General features: G+C 42.0%; 1 protein-coding gene across 3 annotated transcripts in view; it reads left to right on the forward strand.

Annotated features, from left to right (window-relative positions):
* mid2 (midline 2) overlaps positions 1-20418 on the forward strand; it is a 125203-nt gene that overhangs the window by 16608 nt on the left and 88177 nt on the right. For 2 of the 3 annotated variants that reach the window (XM_086136972.1, XM_086136988.1), the window contains exon 1: positions 19787-20166. The gene's annotated coding sequence lies outside the window, so the exon portion shown is untranslated. Of the gene's footprint in view, positions 1-13055; positions 13138-19786; positions 20167-20418 lie in introns of those variants that run through there. The other variant, XM_086136978.1, reaches the window with a different exon arrangement.

A 20418-nucleotide genomic window follows, 5' to 3' on the forward strand; every position in this document is an offset into this window, starting at 1 on the left:
TTCGTGTGTCACCGACAAGTTGCGACAAGGAGAAGGGTACTGGAAGACCCACAGAAAAGTGCAAAAGTGGATGCCCTTGGAATACATTAATCGATTCATGGATCAATATGCATGTTGTGAATTATGTTGATCAGCTCCTTGGCCTGACTTGGCCCAGTGTGTGTGTGTCCTGTACTCAACATTTAAAAATAAGATCTAATTAGTTCATAGAAACATTGCCATGAAACTAAGCGCCCCGTAGTACTCCATAAAATATAATGGGTAAATATTATTCCACTCTGGCAACTTTAAATGAAATCAATCAATCAATTAAACTTTTTCGATATGGCACTTTTCATACATAAAAATGCAACTCAAAGTGCTGTGCAGTTAAAACATCAGAAATATAACTCTCCCCTGAACATACACGGATAAATATCCTCACAAGCATGTCTGTACACACACACACACACACACACACACACACACACACACTCACATACCGTGATGAACTACTGTATATTAAAAAAGGGATCAATTGTTCTTATTTAGTTCGGCAAAGGCAATTTGCACTCTGCATTATGGTGGAAAACATTTGGACAGCTGACACATATGAGGTCTCACCAGAACAGGAAGCACGCAAGCCTTTTTCCGTGATACGAAGGCTATGTTCACACTGCAGCTCATCTCAGCCCCCCCCCCCCATCCCCATACGCGACACGTATCAATTTTTTTTTTTCATGCAGTGTGAACTGTACAATTTCAATTTTTTCAAATCCTACGTAGGCCTCTTTCGCATGTGGATATAAATTGTATATGTATTTGGTGCGTCTGTCCGCAGTGTGAACACTTATCCGCACCAATGCGACTTGTATGTCATCAAAGGCCCAATATGGGCTCTGCGCAGGTGGGGAAAAGTGCTTGCGTGGGAGTCTGCTGACAATCATCTGTGGTGCTATGAATCTACCAAGTTGCTTTGAGTGTCAGTGTTGTCTTTATATCGGACGTTATTTTAATTCCACTTTGAACATTGTCGTGATTCAGCCACGCAGACATGTTGCCTTCACATTAGAAGTTGCATTTGTTTTTGTATCGTGGACGAGTTCATAAAAAGATTGGATGGAACAAAAAATTCCCTATTGGGCACCACGCCCTGCCTTGCAGTGTGAACATAGCAAAAGTCACTCCTTTGTGTCGTGGTGTTGTTGATAATGAGCGTAGATGGGTGTGTGCTAAGATAATTTTGGAACAGTGAGCCCACACCCTCTCTCGTAAAGGAGTGACAATGTGTTGTCAAAGATTTCCCAACAAGATTTGCAAACTTTGAACCAATATTCTTGAACAGAGACGTTAGCATTTGTTGACACAAAGAAGTTTTACGGCCACACTGAAAGTAGCCAACAAAAAATAATACTATACTACGACAGCAGAAAGGCATTGGATTGTGACAATTAAATTGAAATCCTATGACAATGAAAGTTAGAAGTTCCTGACTTGATTTGATCACTACAATTTTCATATTTGCAAGTGTGGGGCTTGCCTGCACTTTGGAGCACCTGTGTTTACTTCCACCTCACCACCTACTGTGAGAGGAAACTGCATTTTCAAAGAACATTGTTATCGGACACATTAGAGCGCTATAGTTGCAGGTTTCAAAGAACAGTACAACATTTCTTTGTTAAAAGCGTAAAGAATGCCTACTGAAGGTGTTTGTTTTGTGCAAACAAGCTATTTTCCATAAGGCTATATCTTGAGAAATACAGTTTTGTTTTGACAGTTCATTTCCAGAGTGCCTTCGCTCGGACGGACCTCAGCATTGCCTCTGTTCAAAGAAGATAATTGAATGCGTTAAAGCAGTCTTCCCTCTTGTCCTCTGTGCTCCAAACTCATTATTAGCTGGTGTACAGTGCACTGCAAACATCATCTCATGTTGTCATGTTTATAGTTTGGTTTTTGATGGCCGATAAGACGCGTTGTTTTCCAATTTGGGCAAGGTGGATGTAGTGCTAGAAGCAACTGTGATTCTATTTGCAAAGTATTAAACAGGGTTGTGAGCAGCTAGTGGTCACAATCTCCTTGGGATTGAGCTACTGTAGAAGATTGTGGCTTGGCTAAGTTAGTATCTACTTTCATAGGGCAATTTGTACTGTGGTTCAGTAGGCTAGTAAAGGGTAGTGAGTCTAATGGGTGGACTTGCTTTGCTCCAGTCAGGAAACTGTGGTTTGGAGTCCTGGAAAAGAGAGAGTGCAACATTTTTTTTTTTCATGGATAAATGAAGCTTGAAACTATAAATAGACAGTTGTAAGCAGGCTGTAGGCTGAGTCATGTTGCTCTGTTTGCTGTGCTTATTTAAGGCTTTATTCTTCAATTCCTGAATGGACTTTATGGGTGTAGTCCTTTGACCTGTTTGACCTTCATGTTGGGTACAATGAATAAAGCAGTAAAATGTGGAGGTATGCGCTTCACAGGATCAGGGCCAGAGGATTCCAAAACAGTTGTCCACCTTCATCAAAAAGGGTCTTACAAGCTGGTTTGTGATCATAGAAGCCTTTTTATCATATCTGTGGTGTGTCAGTGGTCGACATGTGTAAATACCAGCTCAACCAACCTTTTACGAATTTGACGATACCCCCAAATTCACACCGTTCGCAAGCATCTGAAACTATTCAGTGAAATAGCAGCTATATCTTTTCATTTGGGTAGAAGAAATAGCAAAAAAAAAAAGAGATAAGACGCTTTACACTACATTACATCACCAATTTAGCATTTTAAATCAGAATAACAAAAAATATGATGTTTATGGTTGAATTTACTACTAGGCTCTTCTAGGGGGCCTTTTAGTCAAGTACCCAGTTTTGTCCTTTCCACAGTGAAATTGTGTGGGCCTATACAGATGTTCAGAAAATCTCGTTTAACCTACGGTACCTTTTTGAACTAAGTTGACATTGAACTTTGAAACATCTGTCATGTTCCAGCCATTCACAGAGTAACCAGATCAAATGTAAGAGAATACAAAGTTCCGATGTTATTGAGTAGTGATGAAAAGGCTCAAAGTGTTTTGTGTCAACATTGGTTTTGCTCATTGCTAACTAGGCTGCCTGCAAGCCCACAGGTACTATTCACCTCCCTCTTCTCCTCCATGCTCTATTTTTAGCAACGCTATGCCGGATCGTTCCCCGGGATTTTCCCTTTCCTTGCATCCCAGGCTCTCTCAGTTCCTACCACTCCAACAATACCAGATTGATCATGTATGCCAATGCATCCTCGTGAAAAAATATTTTACGTGAGGAGTGTTGCATATGCTCTGCAGAGTCAGTGTGAGGCGTACATGCAAGTGAGTTATTTGCAATCAGAGTTTACTCATGTTTGATTCAGTTAGCAGCAGCTGCAACCCCTCTCAGATATGGGTGCATCAGCACTTGTTGGTCTGTGGAGATGAAGCGTACTTATCCTAAGTACATATGTAGAATTTAACCTCCTCTCGAGTATAAGTCGCATGCTTCAAGCTCTGTTTGTGTGAATGTAATGTGGTGATTTCATTTCTGCCTAAGTGGGGTGCTTTCATCAAAATACCCTAGGATCAAGAACCGCACATTTCTTGCTGTGGTGAAATCAGTTTCTTTTAGAGGCGGATCTGTGTCATGTGGCAAGCCAGCCGACATCCCACCCCATTGATTGCTGGGCCAATGGCAAGCCAAGCTTTTTGTTGAATGACACCGGGATGAGTGTCACTCGTTTCCAAATGTGCACAGGGACCAGCTGCTTGCTTCTACTTGTGAGCAAGGCAAAGCCCAGAGTGTGCAATAGAAGCAGCAGCGGAAGAATGTTTACTCATGGAGACTGCTGTTCAAGAGGTGCATTGACAACTCACCAAACAATAACATCCCCCACCCGACATCACCACCGAGTTGAGGTCACTGAGCATACAAGTAGATGCCCAATGCACCGAATGCTGTCAGCTCATCATACTGTGTCTGTCACCACTGACTAATTTACTTCCCAAAACTCACACACTAAAAGTGAGTACCGGTACCCATTGAGATTCCATTGCTTTATCACTTGCGAAGGCATTCCATCACAAAGCTACTAAATAACATGTCATTTATTGTGTAATGTGGGGCATGACATCGACAACTCAACTGAGAAATATCCTCAGATTTTACACAGTCAGCAAATGCTAATCTGTGCTAACACTGCATCTCTGTTTACGTTTTAGCTTTGATATGATGTGCTTCCGCCGCTGCATCGAAGTGGTTCATTCACCCTGGAATTTCAAAAAGCCTAGTTGCCAAGTCAGTGGCTGAGAAGCTTGTTGTGTTTATGTTGATTAGCCCCATTGTTTTATAACACTAGGACAGAAGTTACAGACACTTTTTAAGATGTAAGCAGATGGTAAAAGATTTACATTGGTTGTGTAACTTCAGCCTTGATGGGTGGACGTGCACTTCTTTTTTTATGAAGAGTACATCACAAAAATTAACATTCCATAGTATGTTAAGTCTGTGCCAGCACGATGGTTGACTGGTTAGCATGCCCACCTCACAGTGCAGATGTCTGAGGTTTCATTTCGTGCTCGACCTTCCTGTGTGGAGTTTGCATGTTCTCCCTTTGCCTGCTTGGGTTTTCTCCGGGTACTCAGGTTTCCTCCTACATTCCAGAAACATGCACGGCAGCTTGATGGAACACTGTATATTGTGCCTCATTATGAGTGGGAGCGTGTATGGTTATTCATCTGTGTGCCCTGCGATTGGCTGACAACCATTTCAGGGTGTACTCCGCTGATGCCCGAAAACAGCTGGGATAGGCTCCGGCACACCCACAAACCTCGTGAGAATTAGCGGTTCAGATAATGGATGGATGGATGGATGGATGTTCAGTCTGCCTTTATCTTTGTAAAAGCAGAATTGTTGAGACAGATGGTTTGGTTTGGATATATTCTTTCACGTCGTCCTCATTCAAGAAATGCTCTCTTTTAAATCAAACTATACTTCATACTGTATATTTACAGCTAAGCTTGAGCATGGTTAGATTTTTTTTTTAATTGAATGTGAGAATAACAGACATATGGATGTTCAACTGTCACAGGAGGCAAAGTACTGTATTATGTAAACTCAGGAACAGTTTGTGTTGAAAAAGGAATTATTTAATGAACGGCTGACCTTTGATTTTTACTATTTGTTAAAATGGCGAGCCATGTTTGGGGTAAATAGATTTTTTGCCTTTAAACACAAAGTGACACAGTCATCATTCATGTGTCTGTTGCCAGTAGCGGCATTTTGAGGACAGACCTGCCTTACAGCATTCCTAAATGACTCCCACTTGCAACATTTGCAAGAACGAGAAGAAGCCATTTGTCAAATTTACAGACCTTTATGGCGACAGACAGCGATTGCCGGTAGAGTGATCTAGATCAGTGATTCTCAAATGGGGGTATGCGTTCCTCTGAGGGTATGTGAGATTTTAAAATATATTTTAAAAGTAGCATCAATGCAAAACATAAGAGTTTGATCACAGCAGTTGACTCCCTGCCACCAAGAATGACAGTGGCCAAGCATTTTATTTTTGTTTCATTCTTATTATTGTTTTGAATATGCAGTATTTGTATTTCCAAATAACGCTACAAAATGAATACATGTTATAAATTAGACACTGATGGCATTGCACTTTGTTTTAAGTCTCTTTTTTTCCATCTAAAAATGATTTGCGCTGCTTAGGGGACTAATTGGCTGAAAAAAATATTTGACAGGGGATACATCATTGAAAAAGTTGAACACTGATCTAGATAATATTATGTGCAACATGAAAAGAAGTGTAAACGCTGGAGAAGTTGAGGGCTGAGTTGCATTGAATGACATTCAAGCCAGGGTGTCAGAGGTTGGCACGGACAAGGGTCAAATTAGCTCAAGCTTTTTGTCACTTTGTTTTATTTGGAATAATACAACAACAACTAAAACTCCTCAAGAGTTAAATCAAGGCTGAACTCTTCTTGGTAGTGAAAGACATTTCTCCTTCAATCCAGATGCTTCTTAATTCCTAAAACTGAACTGCTATTTAAAGTTAGCTAACACTATTCTCAAATCCAGCTCTGTTTACCTTTTGGCTTTTGATGTGATCTATTTAGTTTTTTTTTTTTTTCAGAGTGGTCCTTTCCATTGCTGCCAAGTCATTAGTTGACAAACTAAAACATCCTCTTAAGACTAAAGACGAAATGTCTTTGACAACCAAGAAGAAACTAGTTGCCTCAATTCTGTGGAGAATTTAATTTTCCTCACTGACTTTGTCTTGAGGCGTTTAACATTATGAGGAGACAGCCAGAAACACAAACGCAGTGGGAACTCTCCATTTCCTATTGGGAATATTATGAAGTAATTTACAAATACCAACCAGTCAGCCATGCAGTGTCGCTGACCGGAATGTATTTATCAAGCTTAGAGGTTCCAGTTTTTTTTCAATTGCCTGTCCTGCCAAAGTTGTATTGTTTAAAATTGATCCTTCCATTTTTGAGAGAAAAAAAATCCATTCTCAGCCACACTTATTGCACTTCATTCCCTTTTTTCTCTCATCTTGTGTCCTGCTGCCTCCTCCCTCCACCTATCTGTGGCGTATGACTTCTGACAGCTCAGGTAGCCTGCAGCCTCCCCTTGGCCACGTACAGCGCGAGATGAAAGGCTTGCAGCAGGAGCCCGTTTAAAAGGCCCTTCTGCTCTACCTAAGCTGCTCTTCAGAGGCTCTGCCGGGCAGATGGAGAGCAGGGAGGAGACAGAGGAGGAGACATAATGAAGATAATGACAGACAAAAAGAAAACATAGTAATGACAGACTGAAAAGAATTGTTATGGTTGCCTTGCTCCTGTGTGGAAATCTCTCTCAGTGACCAAAGAGGCTTGCACTTCCCTCCTTTCCTCAGTTTTCTTTTGATTTTATACATGACTGGAGGCCACCAAGAGACTTTGAAACAGATTCTAAAAATCCACATCCTTTGATATATCAAGTCAAGCTGAGGTCTCACTCGACAACGTAACATCTTGCACCTTCCACCAATTCTACAGATCTTTATATCTGGGGATGAAATTCAGACTCTCTGCCCAAGGTCAACATGTATTGCACCATGCATATTAACTCAACTGGGCCAGTTTGCTCCCTACTGCATACACTGAAAGCCTCACCAGCCAGAACAGTAGGAGCAAATGCACAATCTATCAGTGCCTAGTAAACTGTCATGGATTTCTTGAAGTCAATCGATCCAGGTTGCTTCTCAGTTAAAATGTTTGGTCTTCCTGTGCAGTAAATATGTTGACAACAGGCGCATATTAACTTTGCTGAATTATTATTTTTTCTCGTTAGTTCGTGAAATGGTTGATCAAAGGTGTTTTTGGTTTGTTTTTTTAATCCACGGTAATTTAATGTCAATTTAGTTCAAAAAAGTAGAATGCAATCCGTTATGATGACTCTTAAGAGTGATTGATTGTGTGGCTCCATGGGGCACCAGCATGTATCAGATGTGTCGGCTATCTCAGTTAAGTGCTGTAGGCCTGAACTGGGAGATTCAGCCTTGGGATGTTGCAGTAAGTCGTAAGTTGTAAAAGAGCTGACAGTTGGTGATTACGAGAAACTCACGCGGGTCAAAAAGCAATCAAATCCACACTGCCCTGGACTCTTACACATGGCTGACATCTGCCTGATGAGGAGCTCTGCTGTCCCGCTGGGTAAAACGGGACATAATAAAGGAAGCGGGATGATTAAGAAGAGATGGGAAGTACTACGTGCACCCCATTTGTTGGTGTACATCACAATTGTGGCTAATTAATTTGGTTACTGCCTTTCTCCTGACTGGCGACCAGTCCAAGGTGTAATTTTCCCTTTGCTCGAAGTCAGGTTCCAGTTCCACACCACCCTAAAATGGATAGATGGATAACTTGGTTGCTTACTTCCAGCTCTCGCAGTGCTTTTTACAACGTCGCTGACTAAGAGGGAGCTTTTTAATCAAACCTACAGCCTTTCAAACATGCACTGGCCCTTTCTCAGCCAAGCCATTTCAACTCCTCTTTTTTTGCAACCCAAATCATTTCACTTTTTGTTTCCTGTTAGTGTTGTGGTTGGTATCCATGAAGCACTTTACTACAAAATCCGCCTTTTATGATGGCGGACCCTAACCCTAACCCTATGATGATATGATCTGAACTAATGCCCAGCGGTGTGCATGAAGACTTTAATTAGCTGTGTTTACAGTGTTGTAGAGTCTAAAAATTGCCACACGGCTCTGCTTTATTTTATCTCATGAAGTGTAGAACTCAGACACTCAAAATCTTTTCATGCCTCTCATATTTTCCATTCCTCCCTCCTGCTGCCGCTTTCCATGTCCTCCCTCTTCTCCGGCTTCAATCGAGCATCTGATCACAGGCTCGGGAGAATGGGGGATAATGAGATTAGGCCTGTACATGTTTACACATTCTGATTTGCATTGAGCTTTTCCTGTCTCTTAGTCTGACCCACATTTCTCTTCTCTGGTCTGTGCTTTTCATGTCTCAGGTCTCTTCCTCTCTCTGGTTGTCTTTGCTTGTGTTGCAGCAACGGTGTTACATGCATGTGGGGAAGGTATATTTAGTTAACTAAATAAGTGGTGCTTCACACTTTGCGCCAATGTGGTTTCAGTTGGTTGTAGCTTGTCGGATCCACCTGAGCACTTGAGTCTATGTACTCTAAGCTCTTCCGTCAGTCTCCTTGTTCAGCAGAAGATGCAGCCGCAGTGCTATTGGTATTGGTGCTGACCTTTTGATGGTGGGCAGCATGCAATGATAAGATGTGTTTCATTCTGAGAATGTGTAGCACACATGCACTGTGCGCAAGCAAAACAGCTAAATGCAGCCTCCTTTTTGCCACCCGATGGTCTGAGAGCTGCACAACTTCAGAATTTCGATACACTGAAGTTTTCTAAATGGAAAAGAATCATACTGTTGAGACTAGAAGTAAAGCAACCAGCAGCACTAGAATCTCGGGTTTCGACTGCGAACCTTTAGAGGAAACTCGGTAGATAAATTTTATTACAAGAGCTTACAAAGAAGGGCTTTATGATGGACATGTGCCATTTCTGAGGATTGGGTTGCAGCCATTTTACTAGTCCATTTTTTAAAATCTGAATGTGATATACAGTCGAGTAATTAAATTGTGCAAATGCTAAAATCAACAACAGTTGATTACCCAATTGATTACCCATAATTAGGTAAAAATTGCATTCTGAGACTATCAATCTTTTTTACTTAACAGTTTTTCCACTGGGTATTAGATAGAGCAGATGTTCTAATGTTACTGGCGGTCACCTCATATGTTCCGATTTACAACTGTCAGGAGTTCCAGAGTACTCCAGGACAGAATCGGACAGACACAGATAAGAGCTGACAAAAATGTTTATCAACAAAACAAAAGACCGACCAAGTACAACGAAAGGTGCTGGTAACAAAGAATCAGGATAAAACGAGACAGACGCTTGCAAAATGTAAGGACAAAAGATAAAAGCAAATCGCTTGTCACAAAAGGACAACGAAATCCAATACACGTATGGTACACACTGAGAATATCAACAAGAGCTACTTACCGTACAAGAAAAATAAAGTGAAAAGAGAACTATGAGGCAAAAATTATGAGTCTTGAAAATTTGGACACTTGGAACAAGAGTCTCAACTCAACTCGACTCAAGTCAACAGTATTTATAGAGCACTTTCAAACAGCCATCGCTGCATACAAAGTGCTGTACATGGAGCAAATTAACATAGACAATAAACAGTAAAACAAATCGGTAATAAAGACGGTAGAAAGCACCAAACAGTAAAACCAAGAACAAATCTAAGTCATGCTGAGTCGAATGCCAAAGAATACAAGTGAGTTTTGAGGAGGGTTTTGAAGTCATGAGCAAGGCTGAATAATCTGACAGCACGTTGTCGGTGCGGCTCTTCTTTTAAAGGCAGTTGATTGGTGACATTCGTAACCGGCGCGGCTCTGGAGGGAGTGCGAAAAGTTAGTGTTTGTCTATGTGTGCTTACTTTTGCTTAATGCTGTCCGTCGTTGCCGACGATGACATCACTTCCTCCTTCAGGAAGTAATCACAGGTGGGTACGGCGGTGGCTGTAGAGGCCAATTCTTGACGCGCATGTCCTGGCTGGCATCCACTTCAGGGTGTACCCCACCCACTGCCTGATGACACCTGGGATAGGCCCAAGAGCGCCCGCGACACTCGTGAGGGTAAACGGCTTAGATAATTGATGGACGGACGGTATTATTGTGCACAGTATAATACGCCATGGCAGCACGGTGGTCGACTGATTAGCACGTCCGCCTCACAGTGCAGAGGTGCAGGGTTCGATTGCAGCTCAGGCCTTCCTGTGTGAAGTTCGCATGTCCTCCCCATGCCTACGTGGGTTTTCTCCGGGTACTCTGGTTTCCTGCCACATTCCAAAAACATGCACGGCAGGTAAATGGAACACTCTAAATTGTCCGTAGTGTGAGTGTGGATGGTTGTTCGTCTGTGTGTGCCCTGCCATTGGCTGGCAACTACTTCAGGGTGCCCCCCGCCCACTGTCCGAAGACGGCTGGGATAGGCTCCAGCACACCTACGACCCTTGTGAGGATAAACAGATTAGAAAATGGATGTATGAATAATATGGTATATCGTTTGTTTGGCAGAAGTTCCACCTTTTTTGTTTTGCCAGCATTACATTATTCTTTAAACCATTTTTGCTCATGTATTACTTAATTCGCATATAAAACTGCTGGAAGTTTTTTTTTTCTTCTTCCCAACACTACACAAAATCCATCCATCCATTTTCCGAACCGCTTGATCCTCACCAGGGTCGCGGGGGGTGCTGGAGCCTATCCCAGCCGTCTCCGGGCAGTAGGCGGGGGACACCCTGAATCAGTTGCCAGCCAATCGCAGGGCACACAGAGACGAACAACCATCCACGCCCACACCCACACCTAGGGACAATTTAGAGCGTCCAATCAGCCTGCCATGCATGTTTTTGGAATGTGGGAGGAAACCGGAGTACCCGGAGAAAACCCACGCAGGCCCAGGGAGAACATGCAAACTCCACACAGGGAGGCCGGAGCTGGAATCGAACCCGGTACCTCTGCACTGTGAAGCCGACGTGCTAACCACCGGACTACCGGGCCGCCCCACTACACACTACACAAAAATACAATAGAAATCGAACTCATCAGCACACCTGCACTATTACCATCTTTGCCATGGTATATGTCTGTAGAATATGTACAGTACTCCACTTCTGATGAAACACAAGGCAATCCAAGTATTACGCTCTTGAGCCTAAACCAACTATTCATTGTGATATACACTGGTTTGAGCAGGCTTTGCTGTAAAACCAGAACTTCTCTTTCTGCATGATTGCCGCATAAAAGGAGCTCGTGCAAGCCAACCGTTTATGACAGCTGACAGCAAGGAGCATGCTCCCAAGAAGAGTTGCTACTCGAGCAGATAACATGAGCACAGTGTTATGGAAGCAAATTTTCAAAGGATTGTTTGATTCCGGATACCTCTTAAAGGCTCTCGACACGTCAAAAGCTATCGCTTGTCATGTAAACTTGCACACAGGTATTAATTTGTCATCATGAGATATTGGCATTTAATGCTAGTCAAAGACTGCATCTGCAACATGCCGCATCTCACTTCATTACTCGGGAATTAGGGTCATCTATGCGATCAAGTATGATTTTATTTACATTGTGCCTGTTAAGTGAGTGACATTTCTGATCCCATTTTAAAATATGTTTTAAAATTTCGTAGGTTTTGTAATGAAAAGTAAAGAGGCCTCCTGATTTTGAATTGTGCGTGCTTGTGTAATACAGGTCCAAAGTCAAGTAGATGCATATTATATTTTACCAGTTGCAAATACACTTTGAGAGATGATTGAGCAAATGTCAAAACTAATTGTTTACTCTTGATATCTTCTTCAAGTGGTAGTGTTGATATTTCAAATACCTGCCAGTAACAAGTGTAATACCTGTCCAAAGCTGGTAGTAACCATCAAGGACATTGGGCTTGGCTCCAGGCTGTCTATTGTGAAGCCGGATGGTAAACAAGGCAGCGTGTCAATAATAATAAGATCTCTGACTTCCCTGGGCTCTGCGCAGAAAATGTACAACAGCATACACGTGTGCGGTCACACGCACGCACAAGCAGTCACAATTCAAACGTCATGGAATGTGTGCATTAGTTTGAGGGTTAAATGAAGTCACAAGAAAGGAAACTGAAATACAGGACCCATTGATCGTCCTTTTTCTTTTATTATTTATGGGATGTATGGTAACTGGAACTAGAGGTTTGGTCAATGTCCAAAACTGAAGTTTATTTGACAAATAAAGGTTATGTTATTGCAAACATGCTGACAGAGGAAATCAAAACAAACACAACATACAGTAACCTCTTTGGCTGCTCTGATGGAATACTGTGGGAATGGATTAGAAAAAAATAAAATATAAAACCACCAGATTTCCATCGATTGAACAAGATATTTATTATAACACTCTACTCTCAATACAGTTGAAAGAGATTCATGGTGAACAGAACAGTTGAGAAGAAGATGAATTTCTTCTTTGTGCTCAGATGTTCTGAAAAGAACACGTCTAGTGATGGGCCATTGTTGAGCAATGCGCCCCCGATCAGCTTTTGCCTGAGAGGTGGGGGAGGAAATAGGAAGACATGATGCATTTCCTCTCAACACTTGCACCGGTCATTTGTCATCCAAGTATGCATCACATGCGTGTTCTTCCTGGACAGCTGTGCAGGTGATGGTGGTGACTGTAATTTCATGTGGAATCTATCTCAATGGCCCCTCAGCGGTTTGGGAACAGTGCAAGGTCCAATCTCTAAAGGCCACTTTGTTTACTGTCAACAAGCTCAGTGGTCCAACCTGCTCTCATTCTGTCACCATGTATGCGTCCCATGGCAACAATTCATCACACCTTTCACTCCAAAGTGTTTACAGAGTAGCAACAACTTGACTGTTGTGATATTTCAGTCAGCCAACTGGCATGAAATTGATTTGGAATGCTCTAATCTATCTACAGGATGGATGACTTTGTCCTTCCCACCATGACGGCTTTACATACCACTGGCAGGAGAAGCTGCAGGTGATCGTGCTGCATTGAGGTGAGTTTTGTGGCAGTGGACGTGGGAGTGCAAGAGTTAAAGTGATTTTGATGGCACAGCAGCAAACTTCTGTTGACTGCCTTCCTCTGACTGTATTTCAGGTTTTTATTAGTTGTTCATTTGCTTGAGCCTGCTGAACATTACTCCACTTTTATTTAAGGTGCATCCCAGCGGCTAATGTGCCTGCTAAATCATTGTCAGCTGTGGCCCAGCATTAACTTGCACAGTCCCAGAGTAAACAGACAAAATTAAATGTTGAATTTACAGAGGCTGAAGTTGCTGAAGTTTGTACAGACCAATATTAACTGTCCAGGTTTGCCAGACTAAGATGTAGTTCTTGTCTTCCAATCATATCAATGTATTTTGTGTCGTTATGTGCTTACTGGCATAAACCGAAGTACTTTTAAAAATCCAAAATATCAATGTATCCATCCATTCATTTTCGATATAGTCTGTCCTCATCAGGGTCATGGGCAGTGGTGCAAATATTGACTGGGGCCCAGACTGCATGGGGGGGGGGGGGGGGGGGGGTCACAACGCTGTCCAGAACCTCGGGGCGGGTCAGTCACGCTGAGTGGCTAGTGTGGGTCATGATGAGTCATAATGAGATGACGTGGAGCGAGCAAAAAGAAAGGACAACAATTTGCAAGATGAGGTTAATGTGAAATTAACTCAAATTGACTTGTTTTTCTAATCAAAGGCAAAACCTCACGTTTCACCAGAGTCAAATAGTAGCTTTCTAGCTAGCTTAATCACTGAAGTGGCATTGACCCAAGTACTGCGTCCCACTTATCCGTGCGATCAAAGGAGACTTCCCCGCCACCGCAGACTCAGAGGACGAATTCGGTGGATTTGGCAATGCCTACCTGTGAACCTGTTGCAAGGACTACTCTGTCCACACATCAAGGTCATTAGAATTTTGCCTCCTGATGCCATTGCAATAAGTTAGTTGTATAATAGCAACTGGCTCGTGTACTGTTGGCCTACTGGGCCATTCCCTGGAGATAAAACACAAGGAAAAACAGACTCGTAAATGACTTTGCTGAGCACCTGCCAGATGTGCGAGTACTTCTATTTGTTATGAAGTGGAATTGGTGGGATTTAAATCTATAGCAACCTATATATATATTTTTTTTTTTGGTGCTGCACCTTTTTGCATATATTCAAACAGATTTATAGTTCGTAAATCAGAATATAGAGTACTGGAACATTTTTTGTGACATTGTTAATGTTTAATACACAAATCACAAGATTACAATTGGACGCTCTTCAAACATACATGGTGACAATTGCAGGTCTCTCGAGTGGCCGTACGTCTCTGCATCCAAGCGCGTGGCTGAGTGCATCCATGCATGTTCTTGTGTTTTGGCAGTGGTCTGTGCACAAAAAAAAAAAAAAAAAAGTGTACAGGGCCCGATCGCCATGTTGTTGCGCCTCTGCTCATGATTGAGCTAAACTGGTTGCCAGCCAATTACAGGGCACATTCAGTCTAACAACAGATGTACATTCACACCCACAAACAACTGAGGTTCTGAAATCAACCTAAGCAGCGGAATGTTGGAGGAAGCGAGTATACCTGGAGAAAAGCTGTGCAGGCCTAGGGAAAAACATGCAAACTTCACATAGGAAGGCCTGAGAACTCCACACCTCTCCACTGTGAGGCAGAAGTAACACCCAGTAAAGCACGGTGCTGCTTAAATCTACAGTAGGGATGTAACGATATCCAAATGTTATGTTACAATATCACAATATGAACCTCACGATACGATAATTGTCACAATATTGTGGGGAAGTTGGCAATATAAAATAAGCTCATGATACTGTATAAAAACTCACAATATTGTCACAAAACTCATTTTGAAAGAAAGAAGCACAATATAGTGTTTTGTACCTAACAAAAAGAAACAAAGACATTTTCTCTTGAGTCTCTTGAGAACTTGCACACTGCAAAGACCAAGACAAGGGCACGGGAAATACTACTGGACCCCACGCACCCTGCCCACCACCATTTCCAGTTACTCCCCTCAGGCAGGTGCTACCGATCCATGCACACCAAATCCAGCAGACATTTAAACTGCTTCTTCCCTCTAGCCATTAACTCCCTAAACAGTAACCCAAATCTACCTGTATCGTAGTGATGGGACGATGATACCTCAAGGAGTGTATTGACCCACTTCACAAACTGTGTCAGCACTGTATTGACACTGTGTTGGTCACCCAATAGTGACCCCTGCAGTAGTTATAAAATCATTGCAGGTGAAGACATTCCTTGTTTGTGTAAATGCTAAACTGAGTCGGTATGTAAAATATAGCAAATTTGAATTACAATTCAGATTTTTAACTTATGTATAAATTTTTTGTTAAATCATGTGAAATAAAAGACAAAAAAGTCTCCAGTTTATGAATTTATTATTTTATTAGTTTATGAATTTTTATTGAGGAACAAAGGTTTTTGAAGTGTCTTTGCTCCAAGACGATTTCTCCTCTTAGACACCAGCTCCCCAGCCTCAGAAAATACTCTTTCACATGGTTCAGATGATGATAGTGAGCAGAGAGTTTTCAATGAAAGTTGATGCAGATGTGGATATGTTTTCTGGTTCCATTTCCAATATTGTAAAGTGTCTTGGTTTCTGGGTGTGTTTGCTTCTGACAAGCAGTGTTGGACTTCAATTATGGAGGATCTCACAATTATAAGATAAAATGAATAAAGCAACTGTAAGGGTCTTTAACTGACTATCATATGTATAACAGGTCATTCACTTGATAAACTGATAAAGTGGGTGCAATGCGTCACCGTAAAAAAACAAATGTATATAACAGTAAACAATGCTCAAAGGAGAAAAAGATTTACCAAGATCAAAATTATTCCACACTGGGGAAAACTTCTTAGAACAATCCATAATTTCGCAAAACTCCAGCCACCAAACCCACGACATGTTGATACAGTTTGTGTCCTTATATACACACTTTGGCGCAGCACATTCAAACGATTCAGTTCCTGTATTGGTCACGTGATTCTTTCTTAAAGCAGTACACGCACTGATACGGGGTTTCACTCTTGAGCTCTCGGCACTGTGCTCACGCACCAGTGTAGCTCGTCCCATCACTACTGTATAGTGGCTCTTTGCAATTTTGCACAACCCTGTGGAACAGCATCCCGTTATAGTTATTGTAGCTCCAGCTCTGTACTCACTTGAACCACTGTCACTGATCTAGATTCCACAGCACCAGACACTTTAAAGCGCTCAAGGACATCTGCATAATTGCACACTTGTTGTACTACAAATAAGATAAGATAAGATATCCTTTATTAGGATACTTAATACTGCTACTGGTCACTTTAAAGTGATTCATTGATTTTCTGCAACAACTGTACAACTGTGATAGTATTTTATTCTACCACTGATCACTTTAGCTCTGCTTGGTACTTTGCACATTGTCTCACAGTTGTCACAAGGTGGTACCACCGCACAACGGTTCACTTACATTACGAAATGTCCTTCCATACCTATTTGTCATGTCCTTGTTTACGATGATACTAATGCAGCATGTTCTACCGGAGACAAATTCCTTGTGTGTTCCACATACTTGGCCAATAAAGATGATTCTGATTCTGATTTTATTGTCAATTGCTCTTATTCACTCAGCGGCGCAAATGATCATGATCTATGTTGTTCACATTGCGGCCTTTGGCTGATTACACGAATAACACTTAAGGTTGAGGCACTTATTTGCTAACATGCACACACATTGTGGATCAAGTCGATTAGCGATTAGCGTGGGTTTAAAACGTAGGTGGCCAAAACATGCCTAATTCAAGTTAAACTGAACTAATAAAGTAACCACCAGGGGTGCTAAACTGTGCAAATGGAAAATAACCTGGCCTAGTTAAGAGATGTGGTGCTTTTAATGAATATCATAACATGACAGCGACAAAGATGATCCATCTGCAAATTTGCTTTTAATGGTTCATTGAGAAATAAGATTATGTATGATGCAGTACAGTTTTACTTCACTGGAAACAATACACAATGAGAAACGATGATGGCAAATGGCCTTTCACTTGGACAGCTCTTTACTACCTGCAAAGGTACCCTATGTGCTTGAACATTTACCCCAGTGGAAACTACAGTGATAAATAATAATGGTGAGATGATGGGGAAAAAATTAAAAGGCACGATGTCTGTGTGCCCGTCTGTATTACATAGTCAGTTAAGCACAGTTAAGAGTGTACTGAAATCAGTGAGACGGATGATTTATTAAAATTGCTCCAGCACATTCACCACACACACACACACACACTTGTTTATTTGGCCACACCTATTCTGCCACATATCTGAAGGTCTTGTTGTGATTTGATATCAATTCATAAGTCACTGCATTGGAACTTTGCGGTTAAAAGGCTTCTGTTTTTGATAAGAGAGAAATGTCTGGTATTTGGCATGAGCAGTTGTGAAATCTTAAAGGGGGAACAGTTTGGAGTAATTTCTCTGCTCTTCCTTTCAACTTGCCTTTTACAATCTATAAAACCGCACTGCCTCTTGGAAGGAATGTTCAATGCACCTTCATAACTCTGCAGGTGCTTTAGGTTCTGTGGAAAAAACACCAGGCCAGAATATTTCCCTCAAGGTCCCGAGTTTCTCAGCAACTTACGCAGCAAGTGACTCTGAAGGCAAGTATATAGCATACAAGTGTTCTATTTTAATTTTAAGAAAAGTGCGTTTAAAAAGACAAGCACATTCAATGACTACAGACCTTTACTCAAACTGTCCAATCTCAAACTGGATTGCCACAGAATTGCATTGCCGAATAGCACCCAACATGTCGGTAAGAAAAATGTGTCATTCATTCCTTTTCAAATTCCTTTTTTTTAAACATGTTTTTCTCAGCCCATTCTTGATAGGGCCCATCCATCCACAACTGTTCTAATCCTTCTCTTAAACAAACATTTAATCTAACTTTTATAGACTGCATTAAAATCTCATTGTGAGTGACACTGTCCGGAGGATTTTCCTTGTGAGGTGCTTCAAATATACTGCATGTGTATGTGTGTATATGACACATTGCAACAGCCAGTTACATTCATATTGTTAATACTTGCTATCTGGATAAATGCAGTATGTGACAACCATGGAATTATGGGATATTCAAATGTGCAGTACTGGACAGAAAAAACTCCATCTTAAAAGTGACTTAGAAGTCGATGGCCAACCAGTCAGAGACAAAGAGCCAATTGTTTTACTGTGTTACTGCAAAGAGCCACATCATACCATTCCTCGTGCGCACGCACACACACACACACACACACACACACACACTGAGCAACAGTCGGAACGGGCCGAAAATGAATGAAAGCTCAAGATACAACCAAACCAATCTTTTTTTTCTCTCCCATTTCCTCCTCCCACCCCTTGCGGTCGATTTGGGATTAGTTCGCTGGCTCCTGGTCGATTCTGATCGACTATTGGGCACCCCTTACCTTAAAATCAGAGGTAATTCGCTGACTAGCTTAGCGCTTAGCGCCGTTGTTTGCGCATGAGCGGGGATGCAGTCATCTGATTGGTTGCCCTCTATGTCAGTCAAGTAACGGGATTGATGATAGGCTGACGGAGTACGTTCTGTGAAGTTAGCGCCATGTTTGAATGGCATCGCCGCTGCTGAGGCGCTTTCGATGCTTGTTGTGTGAGAGCCCGGGAGCCGCATTGAACCAGCCAAAGAGCCGCATGCGGCTCACGAGCCGCGGGTTGGCCACCCCTCCCATAAACACAAAAACACAATTTAACACAGGTATTGTCAGCCTCATAAAATCAGACCGTTGTCCAATTAATCCAGCAAATTAGATCATTAAATGACACAATAATTATGAATATATTATTCTCACATTCATATCTGTGATTATTGTAATTACTGCCTTTCGGCCTGTTTAGCATTTGCACAAGATTTCTTCTCTTTTAAGTCGCATTATTGCCCAGCTTTGCATCATTCTAAATAGTGAAAATTCAGGTTGTTTGTTGGATTTAATTCAATCATGAAACCTGGAAACCTGCGCTACTTCATTTTGAAGCCTGTGCTCGGTTGTTAACTGACCCTAGGACAGGTGAATAAGTGAGGCATTTTACATTGCATTGTGGCATGAATATTGATGCTCACTGTACCATGTATAGCTCTGGAATATAATATTATGTACATGGAGACGAAAAAGTCTCGTGCCCACACACACCGTGTCCTTCTCATCATTTGTGTCCTTACATAGCCTGATTTTAAGTTTCTTGTTATTAATTTACAACTATGCCGTTTTTCTTTTGTCGTCACGAAACAAAGTGAGGAAAAAAGTGACGGGCCTGCCTTGACAATTTACAAAGTAGAAACTCCAGTAATCTTTTCTGAAGTGAAGAGGAAAAGTAAAATGCTGTTAGAAAAAAAATGAAGTAGTTTACTCAAGTAAAAAGTAAAAGTACAGAAGTACCTGAATAGTCTGTGTATGTGTACTTTGTTACTTCCCACCACTGGGAAACACGGCATAGGAAATAGACGCGGTGTGATTGCTGTAGTTGTGCAGGTCCACGTAATGAAATGTCCAATATTTGTCATCAAGCTAAATTGTACGGGCTGTGGGCAACGAAGCGCATTATGAAACGTGGCCCCGATCTGTTGCTTTATGTGTATGAATTGATGGCTTTCAGTGGGAGGTGCTATTCTGCAAACCCCGACACGCATCTCTCTCTCTCTTTCTCTCTCTCGCTCTCTCGCTCCCTCTCTTTCGCTCTCTGTCAAGAAGTTAAGGCGTCGACTTCCCGAGTTGGAATCTCTGAGCCACAAGCGCAGACACGTCAGTGGGGCTCCGGTGTTCGTGTTTCAGTATCACGCCGTGCACCCTGTGGAAGCGTCTCACTGAGAGGAAGTCAAACAGTATCCGGAGTCGCTTCTTGTCTTCGTTTTTTTCCAACTCGTGCAGTGTTTTCTTTGTAACTTTTGTCGTGCTCCTGCTCCACGATGATAGGCGACCAGGGCGCTCCACACGTTGGGCTGGTAGGTGTTTACGCACAGACACACGTCGGCTCGGGTCGCTTGGACTCCGGGAAACAGCCCGGTCTCGGCATGCTGCCATTTTACAATTTATTTATGTACCGCTGAGACGATTTCACCGAAAATGATCAAACGTTTGATTTAGATTTAAGATGCTGGTTTGAAGCTTGAACTTGCCTGTTTCGGTGCGCAACGCTTCATTTGCGTGTGATCTACGTGATGGTTTGTCGCGTATAGAGAGCCCACGTATAGATG

The sequence above is a fragment of the Hippocampus guttulatus genome, chromosome 2 (assembly GCF_054856545.1).
Source record: "Hippocampus guttulatus isolate MCC_2025c chromosome 2, RoL_Hgut_1.0, whole genome shotgun sequence".
NCBI classification, from domain to species: Eukaryota; Metazoa; Chordata; class Actinopteri; order Syngnathiformes; family Syngnathidae; genus Hippocampus; species Hippocampus guttulatus.